The sequence below is a fragment of the Pogona vitticeps genome, chromosome 2 (assembly GCF_051106095.1).
Source record: "Pogona vitticeps strain Pit_001003342236 chromosome 2, PviZW2.1, whole genome shotgun sequence".
In the NCBI taxonomy this organism is placed as follows: Eukaryota; Metazoa; Chordata; class Lepidosauria; order Squamata; family Agamidae; genus Pogona; species Pogona vitticeps.
The window spans coordinates 131,708,601-131,731,412 of record NC_135784.1 but is presented as its reverse complement, the minus strand read 5'-3'; the positions used below and the strand labels follow the sequence as shown (position 1 = coordinate 131,731,412).

At 44.0% G+C, this 22,812-nt stretch overlaps 1 protein-coding gene across 4 annotated transcripts in view; it reads right to left on the bottom strand.

The window, feature by feature from the left end:
• The window catches only part of SEPTIN9 (septin 9), a 268,264-nt gene that overhangs the window by 141,496 nt on the left and 103,956 nt on the right, over positions 1-22,812 (bottom strand). The window lies entirely within an intron of this gene.

The window sequence follows — 22,812 nt, the reverse complement described above, 5'->3', positions numbered from 1 at the left end:
AAAAAGACCAAACACTGCACAAAAAACAGCAAACGAAATCAATACTAAAAACACCTTTAAAAGCAACAAGGCACGTCAATTAAAAAAAAAAAGCACCTACAGGCAGCCAATCACTAAGGGAAAGAAAGCCTGTCTGAAGAGAAAGGGCTTTGTCTGCTTGCAGAAGGACAGTGAGGGTCACCCCAACCTTGCCTCCTGCAGGAGGGAGGGCCAGGTATTTAGGTATTTAGATAGGAGGAGAGGTGCTTTTAAGACCAAAGAGGAACCACCCTCCTCCCATCTATATAGCTACCAGCCACAGGAAATAGAAAAGCAAGCTTGAAAAGTCAGTATGCTGGTCTTTTTATAGCAGTGATGGAGAATGTATCATTGTCCCGATATTACTACTAGTTGACATTTGTGCTACGAGAAAGGTGGATGTAATATTAATAATATATAAATAAACAAACATGAAGGGAGTGAATTAATTTGCAGTAACAGCTTTTAAAAGCAGGCAGGAGTGAGTTGCAATACCAGAGGCTTGAAGTCTGATTCCCCACTGTACCTCCTGTGAGTAGAGCCAGCCTGTGTGGCCTTGGGCAAGCTGCACAGCTGAGGGTCCCTGTAAAAGAAGGGGCTGGTAAACCGCTTCTGGGTAGTCTGTACCTAGGAAACCCTGAAAAGAGCCACCATATTTAAAATTCAATTTCACATAATTATTATATTATTAACAGTTTTTTAAACAGTGAGAATCTAGGCCATAGGTTGCATCACAATATTCCTAAGTTCTTTCTCTTAGCATGTTGATAACTCTGCATAACATGCTTTGTTCACATTTTCAACATATTAAGAACATCTGCTAATCATTTCTAAATGGCATGTAAAACCCAAGATAGTAAAACAGTGTGCTTGATTTTTCTATACACAGTCTTTCTTGCATTGTCAAATCTTCCCATGTTTAACTCTCTGTTTTTATTAACAGCATGACACAGAGAATTTTTTAGGTGGGGTAGAGCTGCTATCTTCAGAACTCCCCTATCAGAGTAGTGCCCTCAGCAGGACTCTGTTTAATTTGAGTTGGGGCGGGGTGGGGGGTGGGAAGGGAGAGACCAGAATATGCCACACTTTATAAAATCAAAAAGAACAATAAAGGAGCTTAACTTAGCTTGAACATTTCAAGCTGCTTGTGGCCTTGTTTGGAACTGCTACACCACAACATTTCAGAGAACGTTTTCTGGTCCAGAACTGTTTGCAGCCAGTGTGTTTTGAAAAACATAAACATCATTTACAACAACAAGACATGACCATGTTTGAAAGTAGGCGAGGTGCTTGTTTTCTTGAATGAGCAAAGGTTTCAAACGTTAAAAAAGAAAATAAAAGAATCCTCAACCACCACTGATCCGCTGCCACCCAGACTGCTCGAACCAAGGTGGTGGTGTCACTTCCTTAGTCCTGACCTGCTGCTCTTTGGAAAAGGTAGCTATTGTTCAATGAACGCAGCCTGCAGGCACGCTGGGCGATCGGTGCCAACAGCCTTGGCGCAGCCTCTGAAAGGAAGCTTATGTTTCCTTCTCCTGCAGTGCCAAAATACAGAAGTTAGATCCACAGTCCCTTTCAAAGACTGTTTTTCAATCTGTTAAGAAGAAGAAGAAAAACCAGCACTATTTTCTGGAAAATTGAACTGAATGCAGTAAGGGACCTCAAGTTCAACTCTTCTCATACTAAGCTTGGCAGAGATGTTTATACCAGCCATCCCCTGTCCAAGGAGCTTCCAGATGTTCTGAACAACAGCTCCCATCATCTGTAGCCACCATACTGGATGCGGGGAGCTAACATGGAGTCACCGCCCTTCCTTCAGGCCCCACCTCTTCTAGGGACATTCTGGCTCAGATCTGAAACAATGATGATGTTAAAAATACTCAGTATCATTTGGTGGAGCTGCATTTCAACAGCAGCCTGAAGACTGTCCACCAAATAAGGGCCAAATCATACACTAGTTGAAATTCTGATGCTAAGAATGACTTTACCGGCAGTCATGATTTTCTGTAATTAAGGGCATCTCCCTCCCATCCCGCAGCTTGCAATATTTCTTGATGATAAAAGGGATTCCACAGGAGCCTTGGGACCTTTGTGGGAGAACTTCAAAATGTCTGGTTTCCAAAATGATGATGCCATTAACCTCACACAGTATAACTTACACAAAAGGATTTCAGTTAACATGCTATTCATGTTGGTATTTTTAAAAAATGTTTAAACTGCATGTCATTTTTCTACCAATAATCCCCACCTCCCACAGCACTTTTTCGCCCCCTGAAGTCCTGTTTGAGGTGACTTTGGCAGGGGGGTCACAAAAAAGATGCCACGGGCAAACATTTTGCTGCCTGAGGCCAAGGACAAGAGGTGGCTTCCTCCCAGTTTCATGTCTGGAAACTAACTGGACTGGCAGTTGAGGTTTTTTATTTCTAACCCTCTTATGGGCCACTGGCCCCCAGGAGCAGGCTAACCGAAGGAGTGCAGGACAGGCTGTATAGTTCTTACCTCTGAGATCAGTATGTTGCTGGTGCTCCCTAGCATCATCCGCTTGAGGTAGCTGCCTCACTTGCCTAATAGCAGGGCCAGCCCTGGGGCTTGAATTACTGTCAAGAAACTTGCCTGGGGCCCCTGACATGGACTGAGAAAATATTCCACATGGAAGTCCCTGCTTCTATCCCCCAAAATAAAAGAGCTTCTCACTTTTAAAAGTGGGAGTGACAGAATGGGTGTTTAGGCCATATGGTGCTTAGGCAGTGGTAGAGGTCACGGTGGTTTTGTGAGGCACACGTGAGCCAAAGATTTTAAAGTCTCATCGATTACAGTAAGGCATACACTCATTGACCTTCCAGCTCATCGAAGCCAACTTCCCATCTGCAGAGTATTGGGGGGGGGGGGGGAAGGAAGCGTATTCCAGAAGTGGGTGGGGCTCTTGCAATGTGGGTGGCACCCTCTGTTATTCTTAAATGGAGGTGATGGACTTTTCCCCACCAAGCATGCAAAGCTCAACACAACCCTAGGCATGCCTACTTAGAAGTAAGCCCCAATGCAGCGGCTGCCCAGGTCTCAAAAGCAAAGCTCGGTCTCCATGCAGTGCTTTTCCTGAAGCCGCCAAACAAAACTCTACTCCATGCAAATGAAAAATGCTCTCTCTCTCTCTCTCTTTCCCCTTCACTTTCCACTTCAAACCATAGCCTTTCAGAGCTATATGGGCCACCCTAATCCTGTAATCCCATGCAAGTCGGTGGGAGATACTTCTAAGGACACATAAATCAGGGGGTTTATTTGATGGTTTATTTTCCAAGGGGCAAGACAAGCCCGTGGAACCCGCAAACGCCTAACCGTAGCTAACCCCATGCGAAAACAACTCTATCCCATTAAATTCCCAGAGTTATCATTGGTACAGAAAGAGAGGAAGTGAAGCCATGGAAATAAAATCAAGCCTACCTTCTCTGTATATTTATTTGGGAAAATGACACCCTTCTTTGCAGAGGCAGGGGAAACAGAATGGAGTCACAGGAGAAAATATCCCACACCCTTCAGAACCCAAAGTAGAGACATATGGCCACATTTTTGCTCTCCAGCTGATAAAAGATACATTTTGTGCCCTGGCGCATGTTTTTGTCTGTACAGTCTGTTAATTGTCACCTTTGTTTCCAACAGTTTATATATAAAGTATTAACGGTCAGAGCAAGGGTGAGCAACTGCCAGCGGTTGGGATGCTCCGAGATCTCGGAAGGCTTTACCCACTGCTGAAACCTCCCATTTCTTTAATCTGTTCTTTTAATCCCACCCACCCCCCGCAAACAATTCCATTATGCCCTCTAGTGCCAGGAGAACATACGAACGAACGAACGCACGCACGCACGCACGCACGCACGGTAGGGTAAGAGAGAGAGAGAGAGTAGGGGTCCAGGAGTCCTGAAAGGCAGCAGGGAGGCTGAAAAATGGCTAAATTATCCCTGCAACTCCCAGAGGGTACAATAGCACTTTAGGGGCATTTAAAAAAAGATTAACAAAAGATCAATATGGGGTGATGGGTGGCAAAAGGTTCTGTGGGGCAGATTAAAGCCCCTGGGCAGTTGAATGGACATGCGTTTATCAGTATTAACCATTCTGTCATTTGAGGTATGCGACATGAGCATGGTCACTATCACATATTGAAGTTAAATTCAATCACCACCCACAGTCCTCTCCCCCCATATGTGGCAGAATTCAGGAATAGGCACGTCATACATTTCAAGCGGGCAAGTGTCATTTTAAAAAAATGCTTCCTTTTCCTGATATACTAGTTTTCTGAAAATAGAACAGGGCCTTTCCTGCCTGAGCCTGAAGCAGCACATGCAACTATCCTAGTGCCATTTTCTTCATAAATGGTAGATTGCATCTAAATCCTCACCCCTCACCCCAAAAATCCTGCACTTACTTGCCTGTTAGGAAGGGAAAGGCATACAGAGAGAAAGGGCAGCACTTGGGTCAAAAATTTTAGACGGAAAATCCTAGAATTCCCCTCCCCAAAAGTAATTTTTCCAACCTCTAAGAAAGGCAGGACTTAGATGGGAGAGGTTTTTGACCCTTGCCCATGAGGAGAACAGCAGAGCTGGCACCTTATCTTTGCACACAGTCTCCTTGCGGTGGCTGCGTCAGTCAGCACGGGCCATGGGCTTCTGCTGCCAGCTCTGCAGGAGCTGGGAGTTCTCTCCCTAAGCTAAAGGGACAGCCAATTCCCCCCCCATCCCACCCCCAGCTGCTTCCTGCAGTGCTGGTGCTGACGTCAACAGAACAAGCACGCCTGCACGTGGACAATCAGTCTGGATTTGCACACTGTCAAAATGAAAAATCAGGAGCAAGCAAAGGAGAAGAACGCCAGGGAAACCCAAATTTGGTTTCTTCTTTGTGCCCCACAGCATTAGAGCCAAATCCAATAACCATTCAGGGGGTCACAACTTCATGGTGAGCAGGCATAGGAGTCAAGTCTTGAAGCCTCAAATAGAATTCATGCTGAAAGATTAATATTCCTCTGTAGCTGAGGAAATGGAGACAGGCTAGAGCAGGGGTCTCAAACATATGGCCCAGGGGCCATTTGCGGCCCGCCGGATGATAGTTTGCGGCCCCCGCCTTGCCTGCCCCCCGAAGTGCCCACGCATCCTCTGCGGTCAATATCAAAAAAAGCCTTGTCTAGCTTGCCAGCTCTCTCCCAAGACAGCGCCTCTTGCACCCTCCATCTGGAACTGCAGCCTGCCAGCCAACTTGCATGTCTGCCAGCTGCCTTTTCTCCTGAGCTGCCGCCGAGCGATGCCTGAGAGCAGAGCTTGCTCCCAGCCTGTCCTCGAAGAGCACCTCCAACAGCACTGCCAACAGCAGCTGCTGCTGCTGCCGCCGCCGCCGCCTCTTCCAGGGAAGTGGCTCTCTGGCTCGCTTTCTCTCTCAGCACCCCCAGCACCAGCCCAGCCAGTGGCCACCTCAGTGCCCGGCGGTGCTTCCTCCTCCTCCTCCTCCTCCTTGTCTTGCTTCAGCCGCCTCAGCTCTGGAGGATGCCTGGGCTCGCCTCACAAAGTTTGCTCCTCTGTTGTGGTGGGGGTAGCTGCTGCTGCTGAGTGCGGCTTTTTTTGAGGGGGCCCTCAGAGGAAGGTTGCCAGACCTCTGTGTGTGTGTTTTTGTGCATGCACGTGTGCCCACGTGCACCTGTAGGGGGTGCCCCATTCTGTTTAATTTCGCGGGTACCAATGGGGACTTTCCTTCTTTGGCAAAGCGATTCTGTGAGGGTTTTTTAAAAAAGTCATGCCCTCTATTCCCCCCCCCCCGGCTTGACGGTCGCCGGTGCTCCCTCCCTTCTCCGCTTCTTCGTCCTGCTGGCGTTGGTGGTAGTGAAGAAGGAGCCGGAGGGGGTCGTGGCCGGTGAAGAGCGCTTGCGCACTCCTCCTCCTCGGAGCACCCGCCGGGCTAAGGAAACTCCTGGGTGGCTTCCTCGGGCTCTTGCTCTGCTTGGCAGAAAATCTGATGCCGCCCAGCCTCACCCAGCCTCTGCCTCCAGCGGCCCCCCAGGTAAATTGAGTTTGAGATCCCTGGGCTAGAGCCTCGTACATGGTCTGTAACCTGTACCTACCTGTTCAGGAATTAAGATGTGCTTTCGCATCCCATTTAGTGAAACAGTGCTCTCTTGGAAGATAATTAGCCTTTGTGGCTACAGGGATACCGACCCACCTGCCCGTTACCCTGACTGACACTGACACAATTCTCAGCATAGTGTCTGTTTGTCCAAAGGCAAAGGGCAGCTTAATGGTTTAGGTCTCGGAGCCAGAGATGGGGAGTTCAATTCCTCCCTGTGCCTCCTTGACAAGAGACTGGACTCAATGATCCATAGGGTCTTTTCCAGCTCTGCAGTTCTACGATGATGAGGATGATGACAACATTTTGGATTGTTGGCTTGCAGGTTATTTTGATTGTGTGGAATGGTTTACATTGTTTTTGTTGAATGCAATCGGTATTGATATTTTCAAATAAAAGGCAGGAGAGTAATAGAGTCAATCTCCACGTGAGAGGCAGATGGAAATAAAAAGACTTTTCCACCAGACTTCAGGCAGCAAGCTAGTTTAGGGAGCCCAGGACAAGGTGGTCCAGTGGACACAGCTCTGTCATCCAGCTGTGGAAAACTGTCAGCAAAGCAACTGAAGGCTGGTTTTCACCTTCCCAAAGGTAAAGGTAAAGGTAAAGGTTCCCCTTGACAATTTGTCCAGTCGTGTCTAGGTGGCAGTGCTCATCTCCGTTTCCAATCCATAGAGATAGCATTTGTTTGCAGACAATCCTCCGTGGTCACGTGGCCAGCGTGACTAGACACGGAACACCATTTACCTTTCCATCGAGGTGGTACCTATTTATCTACTTGCATTTTTGCATTTTGCATGCTTTTGAACTGCTAGGTTGGCGGGAGCTAGGACGAGTGACAGGGGCTCACTCCGTTGGGTGGATTCAATCTTACGACTGCAGGTCTTCTGACCTTGCAGCACAGAGGCTTCTGTGGTTTAACCCGCAGTGCCACCATGTCCCTTGTTTCACTTTCCCAAAGGCAGGACCAACTGGCTCACCGAAAACAATGCTTGAGATCTGTGGGGTTGAGGCAGGCAGCATCAGCATGCACACAATATGCACAAAGCAGCTCATTTAATTGCTTGACTTCAGCAGGTCGGTCTTTAAAATAAGTTCAGAAAAGTGCGATGTGATGAGTGTATTGAATAGAAGTCAAAGGAGGAGGTTAGGTGCACACAGTACTTTCAGGCATTACTCACTGGTTTTCTGAGGGACACAACCTGGAAGATCAGCTTAAGTTAAAACAGGACAGCTCAGCAGATCTAGAAGGGCACAATTTTGCCCATTTTCATCATCTACTATGCAGCCAGAGAAACTGAGAAAGAGGAATTAAACTGAGCTCAGGGAGGAAATGTGTGTTACCCTGATGTACTTTTTTGCAGATTGAAAGCAGAATGTAAGAAGCCCTGCCATCAACTCCTTGGTTCTGGGAGGCTGATGCTTTATACCAGGTTCCATAAGACAGAGAATCCAAAAAGAGACCTTTCGTTCCAGAGATCCAGTGATGCTTAGCAAGCCCAGCCCCAAATTGGACACCAGATGAGTGAGAAAGGCTGTTCTCAGAAGTATTTATGGAGCATTTGCAGTTTGTTGATGTACAGTGCAGAAGCACTTTAAAGTCTCTGATCTCCCCCTATAATAGCTTTAATAAACACATGGCATGGGGGGCCATCCACTCTACTGAGCTTTCCCACCCATGTACGTACTGTATGTAGGATCCAGCCTATTCTTGCTCCATGCTACCCATATGTGTGTGAGAGAGTGAGAGCAATATTCTTATGTTGCTAGATTCAGAAAGTTCTTGTTTGCAGATAAAAAGAACATGTTAGGGTGAGGTAAAGATGGTACATGACAGGAACAGAAATAACACAAGCAGGCCAGTCTTCCTTCCTGACTTTTTTCAGATCAGATTCTAGTTACACAGCTCAGAGGAGAAAGAGATAAAATAAAGCCTCACAGTGCTGCCAAATGTTTCTCCATTCTGATTTTCAGAAACCTGGAAACTGGTTGCTGGGCTAGGAGCGAAAGTCAAGGGGAGAAAATGAGCTTTCCATGCATAACATAAGGAGAGGCTCCCAGGCCTACAAGCAGCAGTTCTACTGCTGGTCCTCATACCCAAGCATCCTTCCATCATTTTATATTCACAGAGCTACAGATGCTCTTCCTCTCTCTGGGATTCTGTCTCTATTTGCTCCATCCCATCCTTCCCCTGCTCATCGCACGCAGTGAGGCTCACTAGCTTGGCTTTGACACAGCTCCTCGAACTGCTCACTTTGGACATGTCCTAGGCAGAGGGTGTTGCTGCAGCTGACCAGGTTGGCAAGATTCTCCTGAGTGGGATGACCATCGAGGACAACCTGGCCTACCTGATGAGCTGCAGCAACACAAGGCACCTGCCACCTGGACTAGCAGGCGAGACTTCGTTCCAAGCTAGCTATAGGACTGCACCTTTCCCCACACTTGAGAGCGGCAAGCTAGCTTAGGAGAGTCCAACTGTGTAGCCCACGAAGCTGCACTCTACCAGAGAGAGCAAAACGACTAAGGCAAATGTCTCGGGGGCCCACCTGCCTCCTGAGCCAGCTGCTTCCCTTTCCCTATTGGCAGACCTGGTCTTGAGGAGTGAGGAGAGGTATGAAAAGGAGCAGCTGCCATCACTTGTCCTGCATTGAGATACTATTTGAAGACAGGCACCACTAAAAAAAAAACACACACACAAAAAACAAGAAAAATGGTAATGCTTCTTACATTTTGTTCATCAGATTAAATAAACTTGGATTAAAGCTCAGGCATACATTTGTGGATCACTTTCTGGTGTATTTTTGAATATAATATAATAGATTCTCCAGTTATTGCAGACATTGCAGGGCTCAGTAAAAGTGGAAAACACAGGAATGATGGTATAACCATCTAGTGTAAAATAAAATCAGCAGACCTGTCAATGGATGGGTGAGTGAGGGATGGCTGCACCATTTCCTGTTGTTATTTTATTGATATTATTTTTCCAGAGAAACATGCAAAGCAGGTTCCACCAGGGCCTTCCCCCTCCCTCTTCTTTCTTTCCTTCTTTCCTTCTTTCCTTCTTTCCTTCCTTCCTTCCTTCTTTCCTTCCTTCCTTCCTTCCTTCCTTCCTTCCTTCCTTCCTTCCTTCCTTCCTTCCTTCCTTCCTTCCTTCCTTCCTTCCTTCTTCCTCTCTCCCCCCTCTCTCTCCCCCTCTCTCTCACCCACACACAGAGACTCCTTTTATAGAATTAGTGACATACATTGGATAAAAGGACGAAATACATTTTTCCCACCATGAAATGGCACATCACTTTAAAATTTTGATATCTTTTCATCCAACATATGCACCTATAATCAAGAGGAATCCAGGAGTGTCAATTTTAAAACAAGGTCCAGCCCTTCCATACAGTTTTGCCCACTGTTATCCCACAATATACAGGGGGCCTTTATTGACTTTATATATACAGTACCATGTTTCCCCGAAAATAAGACAGGACCTTATATTGATTTTTGCTCCAAGAAACTCAATAGGGCTTTAAAAAAAAATTCATGTACAACAATCTACATTTATTTAAATACAGTCATGCCATTTTCTTCTGGTTGCTGCACTGAACTAGTGTTTATTTTTTGGGATAGGGCTTATATTATGAGCATCCTGAAAAAATCATTCTAGGGCTTATTTTCAGGTTAGGTCTTATTTTCGGGAAAACCTCTGAGGCAGGAGTGGGCAAGCCCTGGGGGCCTGAGAGCCAGTTTTGGGACCCCCAGGACCCACTACCCAATCCCTTTAATATATATACCTAGGAGTCTTATTTTCAGGGAAACAGGGTCCCAAAACTGGCTCTCAGGCCCTCAGGGCTTGCCCACTCCTGCCTCAGAGGTTGTCGAAAACAGGCCCACTCAACGGAAGAAAAAAGCGTTTCCGCTTCTCTCTGGGTGGGTGGGAGCCATGCTTCACAATGAATGCCTTCCCTGTGTTTCCTCAGGCCAGTCTTCTGTGGTCCCGTGCCACTGCCCACTCATGCCCCCTCCTCACCCTGTAAGACTATAACTCTCATTTCCCCCAGCCAGCAGGACAGGTTTACTCCCAGGTATGTGCACACTAGGTTGCAATATTATGCTTCACTGAACACAGAGGGTTTTACTTTCAAAGACTCAGAGGCAGGACTGTATTGCCTATTATGCACAAAATGTGCTGACTTTTTGAGTACATAGATTATTGGTTGTTACTGGATCTCAACCAAATAACAGAGTTGGCGCGCCAACTCTGGTCAGCCAAATTCTGCCTGAATTACTTGGGAGCCAGCTTTGATTTTTATTTGTTGCTACTAATCATAAACTACTTCTTTTAAAAAAAAAAATTGAACATGTTGGGATATGATGCCAAAATGTTTTAATTTATGACACCTAAGTGTAAATGGGTGTTTTCCGGGCTGTAGGAAAACATATTTGAAGCTAGCAATCCAAGATTTCTTTGGACGGGCACATTGCTAGCCTTGCCTCCCTTTCATTTGCAAAACTGTAATTGGCAATGCCTGCTTCCACTCTTGTGAAAACAGAAAGCAACAGAAGCAGACTTTGGAACTTCTCCTGATAAGTGTCAAAGGATATGAAAGATCTGCTTTGGAATCCCCATAGAAGGCTGGGTTCTGGGCCAATTTAATTACATACAGAAATATCACAGGAGCTGATCAAAGTTACTTCTATCACACTCACTCGCTCACACACAGAAAGAGAGGGAGTCAGAGATGGGTGGCACTCACACAGCACATTTCCACTTCTTTTTCTTTAGAGAGGGACATGTGCTCATAGAAAGCAAAGGAAGAGCAGTGAGGGAGAACGAAAAGAAGTGGGAAATAATTAAAACCTTCCTGTTTCCTCTCTCAGTTGTAGGAGGGGAACATGTCTCTGGATTTCCTTTGGTATGCTGAAATCTTATATAGAGATAGTAAAGGGAGCTTCTGCTTAATTGAAGGGAAACTTGGAATATACCTCTGCAACGAGAGAATGAAAGGTCATGGAATGGAGCAACATCTAGGCCAGAAGTTTTAAAACTTAGGCTAGAGAAGTGGATGGATGAACGGATGCACACAGGCTGGTGAGAGGAAAAAAGTTGACACACATGAAACAGGAAACAATAAGACAGAGAGTGTGGGGCAGGCATGGAAGTACACACTTTTTTCAACTGGCTCACCATGTTCCAATTCATGGCAGTAAAATGAGCACAGCTAAGCAGGCAACAAGCCGGAAACCATCTGCTAGCATTTTCTCACATAAAAGATAAGCCCATTTGAGCTACCTCTTTGCTCTGCAACAAATATAGCCAGTATCAATCACAGGATTTTAGGATGATTTTGAGAAAGCGCCTCAAAGTGAGCAGTAAATTTTTCCCATGGCCTTTAGCCTTCTTGAGTGCTTTGTACAACGAGGCTGTGGTGCCTGTAGGCCAAATTATACGTTACAGATAATCCATTGTTAGAAGCTGAAATAATAAGTGTTCCAGAGATGTGATTCAGCCGCTTTGCGTCCCTTGTTGGGAGAAATGCGGCATATAAATAAAACTAAAACTAAAACTAAAACTAATACTACTACTACTACTAATAATAATAATACTAATACTAATACTACTAATACTACTACTAATAATAATAATAACAACAACAACAACAACAATAATAAGTTGTTGTTGTTGTTGTTGTTGTTGTTGTTAGTCAGCCAGACCTTTCTGACTAAGCAATCACATGGGCATATAAGGCCTGTGCTTATCTCCCACGGACCAATGACAAAACAAGTAAAGATAGTCTGCAAGCTATGCAAGGTGTGAAAACCTCCTATGGTGACAATCCAACATTCTCAGCACTTAAGGAATGTCTCCTGATGATGAAGTGCCTGTAGAATGCAGTTTGGTCTTCTGTTGGGGCCCTTTGTTTGCATTGCCAATTTCCAGCCCTGCTGGCCAGTGAAACCACTACTTCCAAATGAAGGGTTTCTATCTTGATTGCACTACCAGTTAACAGACAGTTGTGCTGTTTTCCTGTTTTCCTTTTTATCAGGCTTTGTTTTGGTCAGAATAATAATCATCATCTTAAAGATAAAAGGCTGAGATGCAAGAGGTCTAGGAGTGGAAGATGAGGTCAACTGCCCCCCCCCAACCAAGCACCATTCTGTAAATGAGGCAAAGTAACTGCCCAATAAAAACTGCATTTGGAAGCTTCCCTGAACATAAAGTTGCCATTCAGACAAACTCGGAAGTCCCTCAGGAACAGCCTAGAATAGATGATGAACGGCACAGGGCTGATCAAACTATCAAATGAGTGTCTGATTCTTGATGAAAGTGCTGACTTGGGACTGATGATCTCATTTTTAAAGGAAGGACAGGTTATTTCAAGATGCCTAATTGAAGGCTCTTTGATATATCCTAGGGGACTGAACAGGGCAATGGAAAGGCAGAGAGGCAGAGGAAGTTGCTCTACTTTTAAAATCAGTTTTCTCTTTTGCTGGATGTTTGTCAAGCCAAAGGGAAACCTACACAGTAGTTTCTGCTCAGATCCTGCATGTCGTCCTGAGCCATATGTGCTGAAGAACTTTGCAGCAGATTATCTGTGACCTTTGTTTTGACCTCAGTGATCTGGGTAGGACATGATTTTAGGCACAACCTCAAGTTCCCTGTTGCAACCCCTCATGTAGTTTCCCACGCACCCCACCCCCCTTGAGCAATGCCATTCATGGCTTGATTCGGCTGTTATACAAACCCTGCATATGTCATCACGTTTGGTGCAGTCCGTGAAGCAACAGTGGCGCTGTAGGTTCAGCTCTGCATGTGCCGGACATTTACACCAGTTTATCTGCAGCTTCACAAGCACAAGCAGTATTAGGTTGGATATCTCTTGTTCCAGTCAGGAAATTATGCATATAAAGGTAACAGATAATGTCACTTAAATCATAATGGCTAAAAAGCCTTAATTCTGCTATCATATATCATCACATAACAACAGTTGTCTATTGTTAACCAGTTGGAGTCTATTGTATATTGGCCTTCTCCAACATGGAGCCCTCCTGGAGAAAGAATCAGAAGCAGACAGAAGGAATATCACCTGGCTTGGGAGTAATGTATGAGTGTGAAAAAAGATCTACGAGTTTTAGTAGGCCACAGGATGATCAGGAATCAACAGATATTGGCAGCAAGAAAGGTTTATGCAGTCCTAGGTTGCAACAACAGAATAGTGTCCAGATCAATGGATGAGATACCACTCTATTCTGCTTTGATCAGACCTCACCTGGAACACAGAGAAGGATTTGGACAAGCTGGAACATGTCCCCAGGAGGGTGGCCACGATGGTAACGGGTCTGGTTAATAAGCCCTATGAGAAACAGTTGAGGGAGCTGGATACACCTAAGCTGGAGAAGAGAAGCTTGAGATCGGATGATATACTCCTCTTCAGATATCTGAAGGGCTATCCCATGGAAGACGGAACAAACTTCTTTTTTGTGGCTCCAAAAGGTAGAATCTGAAGCAAGGGATTCAAATGGCAAGAAATGATATTTCAACTAAACATTAGGATGCACTTCATGACAATAAGAACTGTCCAACAGTGGAATGGACTGCCCCAGATGGTGCAGGATTCTCCATTACTGGAAGTTTTTAAACAGAGACCAGATGCCCACCTCTTAGGGATACTTTAGCTGAGGGTTTCCTACTTTGGCAGGAGATTGGACTCAATGACCCTTAGGATCCATTCCTATCTTTAAAAACTATGATTCTATGCATTTCCAGTTCTCATTGGCCACATTAAGTGAGATAACAGGAACTGTAGTCCAACCCATTTACCGAGAAAGGCTCAGGTATAGTTTTTGTATATATGTCAGAGAAGGAAATACACTTGTAGTCCTACATTTGGGAAGAAATAGTTATTCTTCTTCCTTAAAATCTCATCAGTAAGTGACTTAGCAGGCACTTGCAAAGTTATGCCAATGCACTTTCCTGATGGAATGGAAATTGCTTAATTGTTCCCAAGAGAATTGAGTAAAATTTGAAAATATCATGAAATTAATAAACGTAGTGGAAATTTGGGGAAACAGTAAAGAGGTGACAACCATGTGATAGCCTGTAAGGTATTTGTTTCCAGAGATGTGAAGCCATTTATGTCCCATAAAAAGAGACATGTAGCAATTGCCAAAGATTGCTAGGGAGGGTTTGGAACTAACACCACCCCTGAATGGAGCACAACTGTTCAAAATTTCAGAGTCATTGCAGAGGGAGTTTATGCCATCTTAGACAGATGCCTTTTGAGATTCTGCCTAAAACAGAACGGTGGAATGTGTGCTTCTCCAGATGTTGTTGGACTGCAACTCCCATCCACACTTGCCAGCACACCCAAAAGGCAAGGAATTGTAAGTGTTGCAGTTGATCAACATTTGGAGGGTCATACATGTCCCAGCTCTGGTTCAAAAGAAGGCAGCAAAGAAGCATCAAACCAGAATATACAGTTAACCCACATTAGAAAACAGAGCTCCCTTAAGAGGTAACAGATGCCTTTTCACCCTAGCATGAGCATGCCTTACTCTTTACACATCAGACTGACTTGCTTTTTTTGTTTTTTGTTTTGTTTTTGCAATTGGTCACTGGGAAGTAAACACTTCCAAGCCTGCTTCCACAGCTATAGAGCTTTGACATAACAGTGTAGCACCAGGAAAACCTAGTAACAGGAAGAGTGTAATTAGAGCACTGGTACATGCAAGCCTCTCAGCTCACTCTTTCCTAGAGATGGGCACGAATTGAAGAAATTATGATTTGTCGTGATTTTTAATTTCTCAAAGTTGACAAATCACAAACCTGTGAATTTTTCTTCTGACAAATAGATCCATCTTGACTTTATAACCCTATAAAACACACACCTCGGCCACTAGAGACATCAAAATTGCAGAGAAGTTTCCCCTGACTCTCTACAAGTTTGATGAAGTTTGGGTTTTGGACGTCTAAGTTATACATCCACAAAGTGCCCCCCCATGAAAGTCTCCTCCCAGGCACCTAGAGACACCAAAGTTATAGCAAAGCATCTCCCGACTCTCCTCTACAGTCTCTCCAAGTTTGGTGAACTTTAGATTTTGGGTGTCTGAGCTATACACCCACAAAGAGGATCCCCCTAGGAAAGGGCCCTTTAGCAGCTAAGTAAAGGTTCCCCTTGACAATTTGTCCAGTCGTGTCCGACTCTAGGGGGCGGTGCTCATCCCCATCTCCAAGCCATAGAGCCAGCATTTGTCTGAAAACAGTTTCCATGGTTACGTGGCCAGCGTGACTAGACGCGGAACACCATTACCTTCCCACCGAGGTGGTACCTATTTATCTACTCATATTTGCATGCTTTTGAACTGCTAGGTTGGCAGGAGCTGGGACAAGTGGCAGGAGCTCACTCCGTTGGGTGGATTTGATATTCTGACTGCTGGTCATCTGAAGTTGCAGCACAGAGGTGTCTGTGGTTTAACCCACAGTGCCACCATGTCCCTTTAGCAGTTAGGTTGAGGGAAACCCAACCTTCACAGATTGAAGAACAAAACCCAAGCTTTTGTTCTTCAATCTAGAGGCTGCTGGGTGGGTGGGGATGTTAGTGGAAAAAAGCCCAGATCGTTGCTATAAAGGTGACAACCCATACAATTGACAAGGGAACAGTAAGGCACCCTGAGTGACTAGCTAGAGTCTTGAAATGCTGCTTCTATAAAGTATAGTTCCCAGAATGTCCTGAGTTGGAAGGAAGGAAGGAAGGAAGGAAGGAAGGAAGGAAGGAAGGAAGGAAGGAAGGAAGGACTCTTCCATATTCTGAAGCGCACCATTGATTTTCTACTCCATGAGGCTTAGTAGTTTTAACAAACAAAAAAACCAGAGAGCCCTTCACAGATTAAAAGGATTTATTTCACATCATCTTTTATAGATGGTATTTTACATACTTGTACCAGGTGTAGCCCACTTAGCATCTGATGAAGCGGGCTGTGGTTTTTTTTTTTTTTTTTTTTTTTTTTTTTTTTTTTTTTTTTGCTTAGCAACACCTGTTAATCTGTAAGGCAACCGAAGACTCTGTTGTTTTTGCTTTGTGAAATTAACTATGATCTGAGGTCCCATTCCCTCCAGCCACTAGGTAAGACTGTACTACTTAGCTTCAATTCACTTTTAACCTTCCATATTGCCCCCAATGTACTCTTTAGCTTGGCTAGTGTAAAAAAAAAAATTTCTCTCTCTCGCTGCCTAATCTTGCATATTTCACTTAAAGCAAGAGGTAATTCTGCGGAATGGCCAGGGGATTTGTTTCGGGATATTTTTTAAAAAATCAAAAAATGTGACAAAAACATAAATGACAAATAGAATCACAACTCAAATATACAGTGTAATCTTTGTGAGTACGTATTCTATATAAAGGTTCCAGATCCTATTAAAACTACTTTCTTTCTATAATCTTTTCTAATTTTCAGTTCACAAGTTAATTTATCATTAATAGCTAGATTCCACATCTCATTATGCCATTCTTCCAACATCAATTGATTATTATTTTTCCAATTCCTTGCAAACATCAGTCTAGCTGCTGTTAACATAACGATTAGTTCCACTCCCCCCCCATCTAATTGACAGTTTCCAAATATATTTAACAATGCTACCATTGGATATCTTTGTATATCTGTTTCTCGAATGTTTTTAATCTCATTAAATATAATCATCCATTCCTTCCGCCTCTCTTCACATGCCCACCACATATGGTAGTATGTTCCCGTTTCTTTTTTTACATCTCCAACATATAAATGATAACTCTTTATTCAATGTATTCAGCTTCATTGGTGTTAATTACCATTTCCATATTCCTTTATAACAGTTTTCCCTTACCCTAACTGACATATTTTTCATTATTCTTTTTCCCTAGATCCTCTTCCATACCTTTCCACTAATTTACTTCACTTTATTTAAATCTCCTTGCCCTCTCTCTTTCAAAGCTATTGTTTTATATTCATTCTCTACTACCATCTTATATATTACACTTATCCCTTTTCTTTGAATATTATCAAGCTCTTCCCTCTTTTCAATAATTTCTTCAAGTTTAGTCATCCTCTTACATTCTTCTTTCTTTTCCCCCCAAGCTTTGGTCCAGTTATCTAACTGTCCTACATTTAGCCAAGTAATTCCTTCTCATCCTAGTATCTCTTTTATTCTCTCTATATTATGCATCTTATTCCACTCTTCAATCCACTCTTCAATCTTTATAACTTTCTGTTCTAACAAAACCTTATTTAATTTTTTCTTCAGCTTATCTGAAAAATTGTGTAATTCTACCATATGTATCAATGGGGAAAGCTTTGGACTCAATATCCTCTTATACCTCTTCCAACAATGTAACATATTATTAAAATGGGTTTATATTTTTAATAATATCCTTTAAATTTTCCTTTAAAAATAAATTCTCCACATTTTTCTTAATCTTGTAATCTTGTTTTGTTTTTTCAAGATGTTGTTCCTTCATCCCACAATCAAAGTTGTACTCTGACACTCACAGTATCTACGTAGGAGATACTATTTATTCACTCTGGAATCAACATCTTGAAAACTGATTGGAATGCCAAACCTCAGGGTTACAACATCCAGACTAGTTTTTGTACCTCATTATTGCCTGTTGCCGTTTCCCTTTACTTTGCCCCTTGCTTTTCATCCTGTTTAGCCTGGTGAAGAGTTCTGAACATGAAAATTTGCATACGTACTCTGTTTAGGCATTTTCATAGTTCCATTAAGGGATTTTCCATTTGTGGATCTGAGTCTCCAGTAAAATTGTTTAATATGGTTTGAACAGGCCCTCTTAGGTATTTACCTATCTGTCTTCCTGCCTCCTTGTCATTGCCCCGGATTATTAGGCAAAATCGGGTTTATTCAGCCCCATGTTACTTGGGCCCTTCCCAAATTTTATTGGCCCAAGAATTAGACACTTCCAAGCTTCCAAGGCAGGAAGATTTTAAAAATGGGCAGAATAAAGATTTCTCCCTTGATTTCTTCCTTTTCTATAGTAGGTAATCTACTATCCATTTTGAAAGAAATCAACCCTGAGTGCTCACTGGAAGGACAGATCCTGAAGCTGAGGCTCCAATACTTTAGCCATCTCATGAGAAGAGACAACTCCCTGGAAAAGACCCTGATGTTGGGAAAATGTGAAGGCAAGAGGAGAAGGGGACGACAGAGGATGAGATGTCATCGAAGCTACCAGAATGAATCTGACACAACTCTGGGAGGCAGTGGAAGACAGGAGGGCCTGGCATGCTCTGGTCCATGGGGTCACGAAGAGTCGGACATGACTTAATGACTAAACAAAATAGTAGGTAACACATGTCATAGCTAGGATTTCTTTTAAGCCCAGAGACCATGCACCTGGAGCTGTTTCGGTTGCTTTGAAACAGCTTTGGGGAGGATTTTAGAAACCAGTAAGTGTTATGTGCCTGAAGCTTTTAGGGCACAACTGGGAAAGAAGGTTACTTTCTTTATATATTTTGCAACCAGCAACATCAGATGTACTAACATACTCCTACTGGAGTGGGGAGTTTCAACTGTTTATTCTAAATATTTTTACCCCACCTTTGTCTTTAAAAAAGGACCAAAGGTGGCTTATATCATTAAAAGACAATATTAAAGCTAACAACAGTGAGTATACCATGCTAAAATAAACACAATCAACATCAAAACACATTCAAGATAGTAAGTTCAAGTACAAATAAGTACAAGAATCCATTTAAAATTTGCAGCCGTGCCTGTTCTGTGTTAGAAGAAGTCACTCTGTGCATGCTTAAACACTTGGGCCTAACGAAGGCTACTGGTAACCAGAAAGTTCATTTTTCTGTGGACAAATAAGAGACACTCTCGTGCCTCAGAGGGCAGGCCTTTTCATTTGGACAGGGCCTTTCCATTCTCACCATCAACAATCCAGTGTGTTGACAAGCTCTCGGTCCTTGGCCCTGTTCCACTGTCATTCTCCACCACATATTATTTCCATTTACCCAATTAAGAAATCCCTGACTGGTTACACACAGCTGTAGCAATGGTACATGCTTTGTCAATAATGCCAAATATGGTTATACTAAATCTTCTGTTGCTTTGATGTGACGTTTCTGCACTTTCATTCTCCCCCAGCCCTCCAACAACTTCAGCCCAAAGAACGTTCTCTAGCCATTTGTATTTCTGAAATGCTAGTTCTGTCTTTCTCTTTATAAACATGGCTGTTGACCCATGTCTTGTGATCTACAGTCATCTGGTTTGCCTCTCAATTGAGCTGTGTTGAGTTCCAGATTTTTTAGTCAATGGGCAGCGACACAGGAAAGCAGTACAGATAATGTCACATGTGACTGACCCAGGAGCTTAACATCATGCATTTTAATATCCCTGCCCATTAATAAAGAGGTGTAGAAAACAGCTTGGCCGGGGACATTTTGTCTTCATGAGATGTTTTCACATTGTTTTCTGCTGCAGGCTAGAGGGATCAAAACTCAAGCAGCAGCTCGAGTAGCCTTTTAATGATAAAAGCAGGCAGCAAACTGGAGATGCTCTTTGCGGACAAAATTAGCCATGCAAGGAAAGGAGGTTTGAAAGTAGTCCAGAATGATCTTATCCAATTCTTCTGGAAAATCTCCCTATCCACGGAAACTGCCTTGGCTGGAGCAGCCATTACAGGATGAGCTGGTTTTTGTCTTCAGCGCTGCCTGTCCCTGAAGATCTATGAGATTCCTGGTAGATTCAGCTAACGGGATGAACAGATACATATACAGACCTGTCACTGACGGTATCCTCTATAAATTCCAGCCATCAACTACTGGTAAGATTTTGTTCTTGGCACTGGGGGAAGTGGAGTAGGGAATTTATTAGGCCTCTCGATCTTCCTCTCCCACAGACCTTTATCCACGTTTTTTCCATCTTCTTTCCTTTAATCCCACAATGTACTTTTCATCATGCCAGATCATCTGACTTTTTGTGTTTGAGGCAAAACTCCTGTCAAGTATTTGCATGCTCTTTTCTATATTTGCCTAATATAGGTATGAACACGATATCCAAATCAGCCCGAACAAGCAAGCAAGCAAGCAAGCAAGCAAGCAAGGAAGCAAGGAAGGAAGGAAGGAAGGAAGGAAGGAAGGAAGGAAGGAAGGAAGGAAGGAAGGAAGGAAGGAAGGGCTATACATTGCTTAAATTATGAACTCATAGGGCAGGGCGAACAATATACAATCAGATTTCCTAAAATAGCTATCAAACTAGTCTCTTGCATCAAAATACTGCTGGCCTCATTTGTACATGGCAATCTAGATAAAGTTAATGCAGAACCACCAAATTCTCAGTTATGAATCCTGTCTCTTAATGTGTTGGTCTGAAGGGCTGGGGGTTTGTGGGGTTTTATGTTTTTATTTTTGCTTTTTTTTCCAACTTGGCCTACTGTCCAACCTGAGCTATAGTATGGTTTGCAAATCATGTGCTTGGTGATAGGTTGGAAAGCTTTTCATGGTCTGAATTCTCAAAAAGGCTAGGTTAGCCTCTTTTAGCACGGGGACCTTTCTGGGAGGGTTGCTCTGGAGTAAAAATCAACACAGTGGTCCATGATTATTATAAAGAGTGGCTTTAACGACATTGCCCTGATTTCAGTCCTGCTAATGACCTCCTATAATTTCAACATACAATAAATAGGGTAGTTGGGCAATTTGATCAACACTGGGCCAGTGTTGTACCTCCCCACCCCACTGAGATCAGTCCCAATGGCGCTGGTTCAGGGTTTCCGAGGACAGGTGTGGGCACGCTACATTTCCACCAGGAGGAACTGGTATAGCAATGTTTTTGTTGCCATGGCATCTTTCCATATCTGGATCCAAATAAGGAACTGATCCCTACCTATTACTGGACCCTCCCTGCCGAAAGTGATGGCACTATCATCATCCCACAAAAGGACTGTCTATGGCAGTGTCTACTTCGTCATTTGACAATGAGAATTTGAGAATGTATAACAATTAGCTGTTTCGACGTGTTTGCAAGCCCCAAGTCATGCTGACGAAGTGAAAGGTACAGACGTTAGAGCTGCCACCTGCTAGAGGCCGGATGACTCGGCTACACGCAATGCCTTGCGCCTGCACTCTCTTTCCTCTCTTTCTGCCATAAACACCCACATTGTCAGGGACATGCACGCACACACCCTTGCTGCTTCCAACCTTCATGGCAAAGCATATACTGTATGTATGAATGTAGACTGCTCTCCCTCCACTCCACGACTGCCTTTCAATGGCCGCAGATCTGCCCTTAGAACAAGTTACTTGTGAAAGTAGGAACCATCCGTTTCAGAAAGGCCTAAAGTGACACTGTTATCTCAGAGACTAAGGGTCCAATCAGACTGTTATTTTGATCACTTTTTGGAGTGCAGACAGCACCATTTGCCAGTGACCAGACAACGTACTTGAGATCATGAACTAGCCTGACTCTGCTATGTGCACAGTCTGGTCTTTCTTTTGTCCAGCAGAAGGGCTGCTCTTTTTTGGGGGTTGGGGTGGGCTGCAGTTGGGCCGGTGCAATCAAGACAGTCTCGCATTTGAATGGAAGGATTCACACCCTCAAAGCAACCCTTTCCAGCACACTCTTTAGGCTGCTGTCTGATCACACACTCACTCACTCATGCAGCGAGACCTGAGCTTTCACCGGCAACAGCCCTAGTGGATCCCCAGCCCACTTCCTTCTACATTTCCTCCCGGTCTTGCACATGTAGCATGTGGACAAGTGGACACCTGCGCCCCAGGTTCCTGTCTCTTCTTCAGTGAGAAAAGAGAAAGGCACCACATTGCTGTGTGGCCTTGCAGCACTCTGTGGTGCAGAAGAAAGCGCAAACTCATACCAGTTGAGGGTGAGCTCAGAAGAAATGTAGTGGCAACAAGGGAAGGAGGTTAGCTAATAAGGGAGGACAAAGTGCCCGTCAACACAGCCATGGTGCTGAGCCTTATTTTAGAGTATTACTGCTTTTTACCTGGCCAAAGGAAGCCCAGCTCAGCCACATCCTATACCTGCATTCTCTGGATATGTGGTGGTGATACTCTGGAGGAATTGAGGAGGGCTGCTAAGAGTTATAAAGAAGGAGAGAACCACAACTCCCATCATTCCTAACTTGACTGGCAGGTTGTGAAGAATACTGTACTTGGGTTTGCAACATCAGGAAGGCCAAAGTGACCCACTCCTGGTCCAAAGGTGTGAGATGGTGCTGGGCAGATGTGTGCTGACCATACATCTGTTTCCCTAAAGCACTACCATCAAGACACGCCTTAGCCGCAGATCCATTCTTAAGAGGATTCTTTTTAAAGGAAGTGGGGGGGGGGAATGGGAAGAAGCTTAAAATTAAACCATGTCTCATGCTAACAGCAATTTTCCCCCTGCCTTTTCTCTCCTGCTGGAATCCCCTCTTGTAATCCGCACTAATTCTCTGCCTCCTTTCCATATCTACAGGCCTCTAATCCTCTCTGCTCCTCTTCAGTGATGTGTAAACAAAGCTGCTGCCGAGGGTTATGGGAGCATTTAAACTGACTCAGGCTGCAACTACATGGCCAAATACCACAAGATTTGTTCCACTTACAAAATGGGTGAATTCAAAGTATTTTTAACTGACCACGTGATGCAAAGGCTGATTCGAATCTGCACAGTCCTTATTGCTCCCACAGGAGCTTTTTCCCTCTCTGCCACTGGGGGCT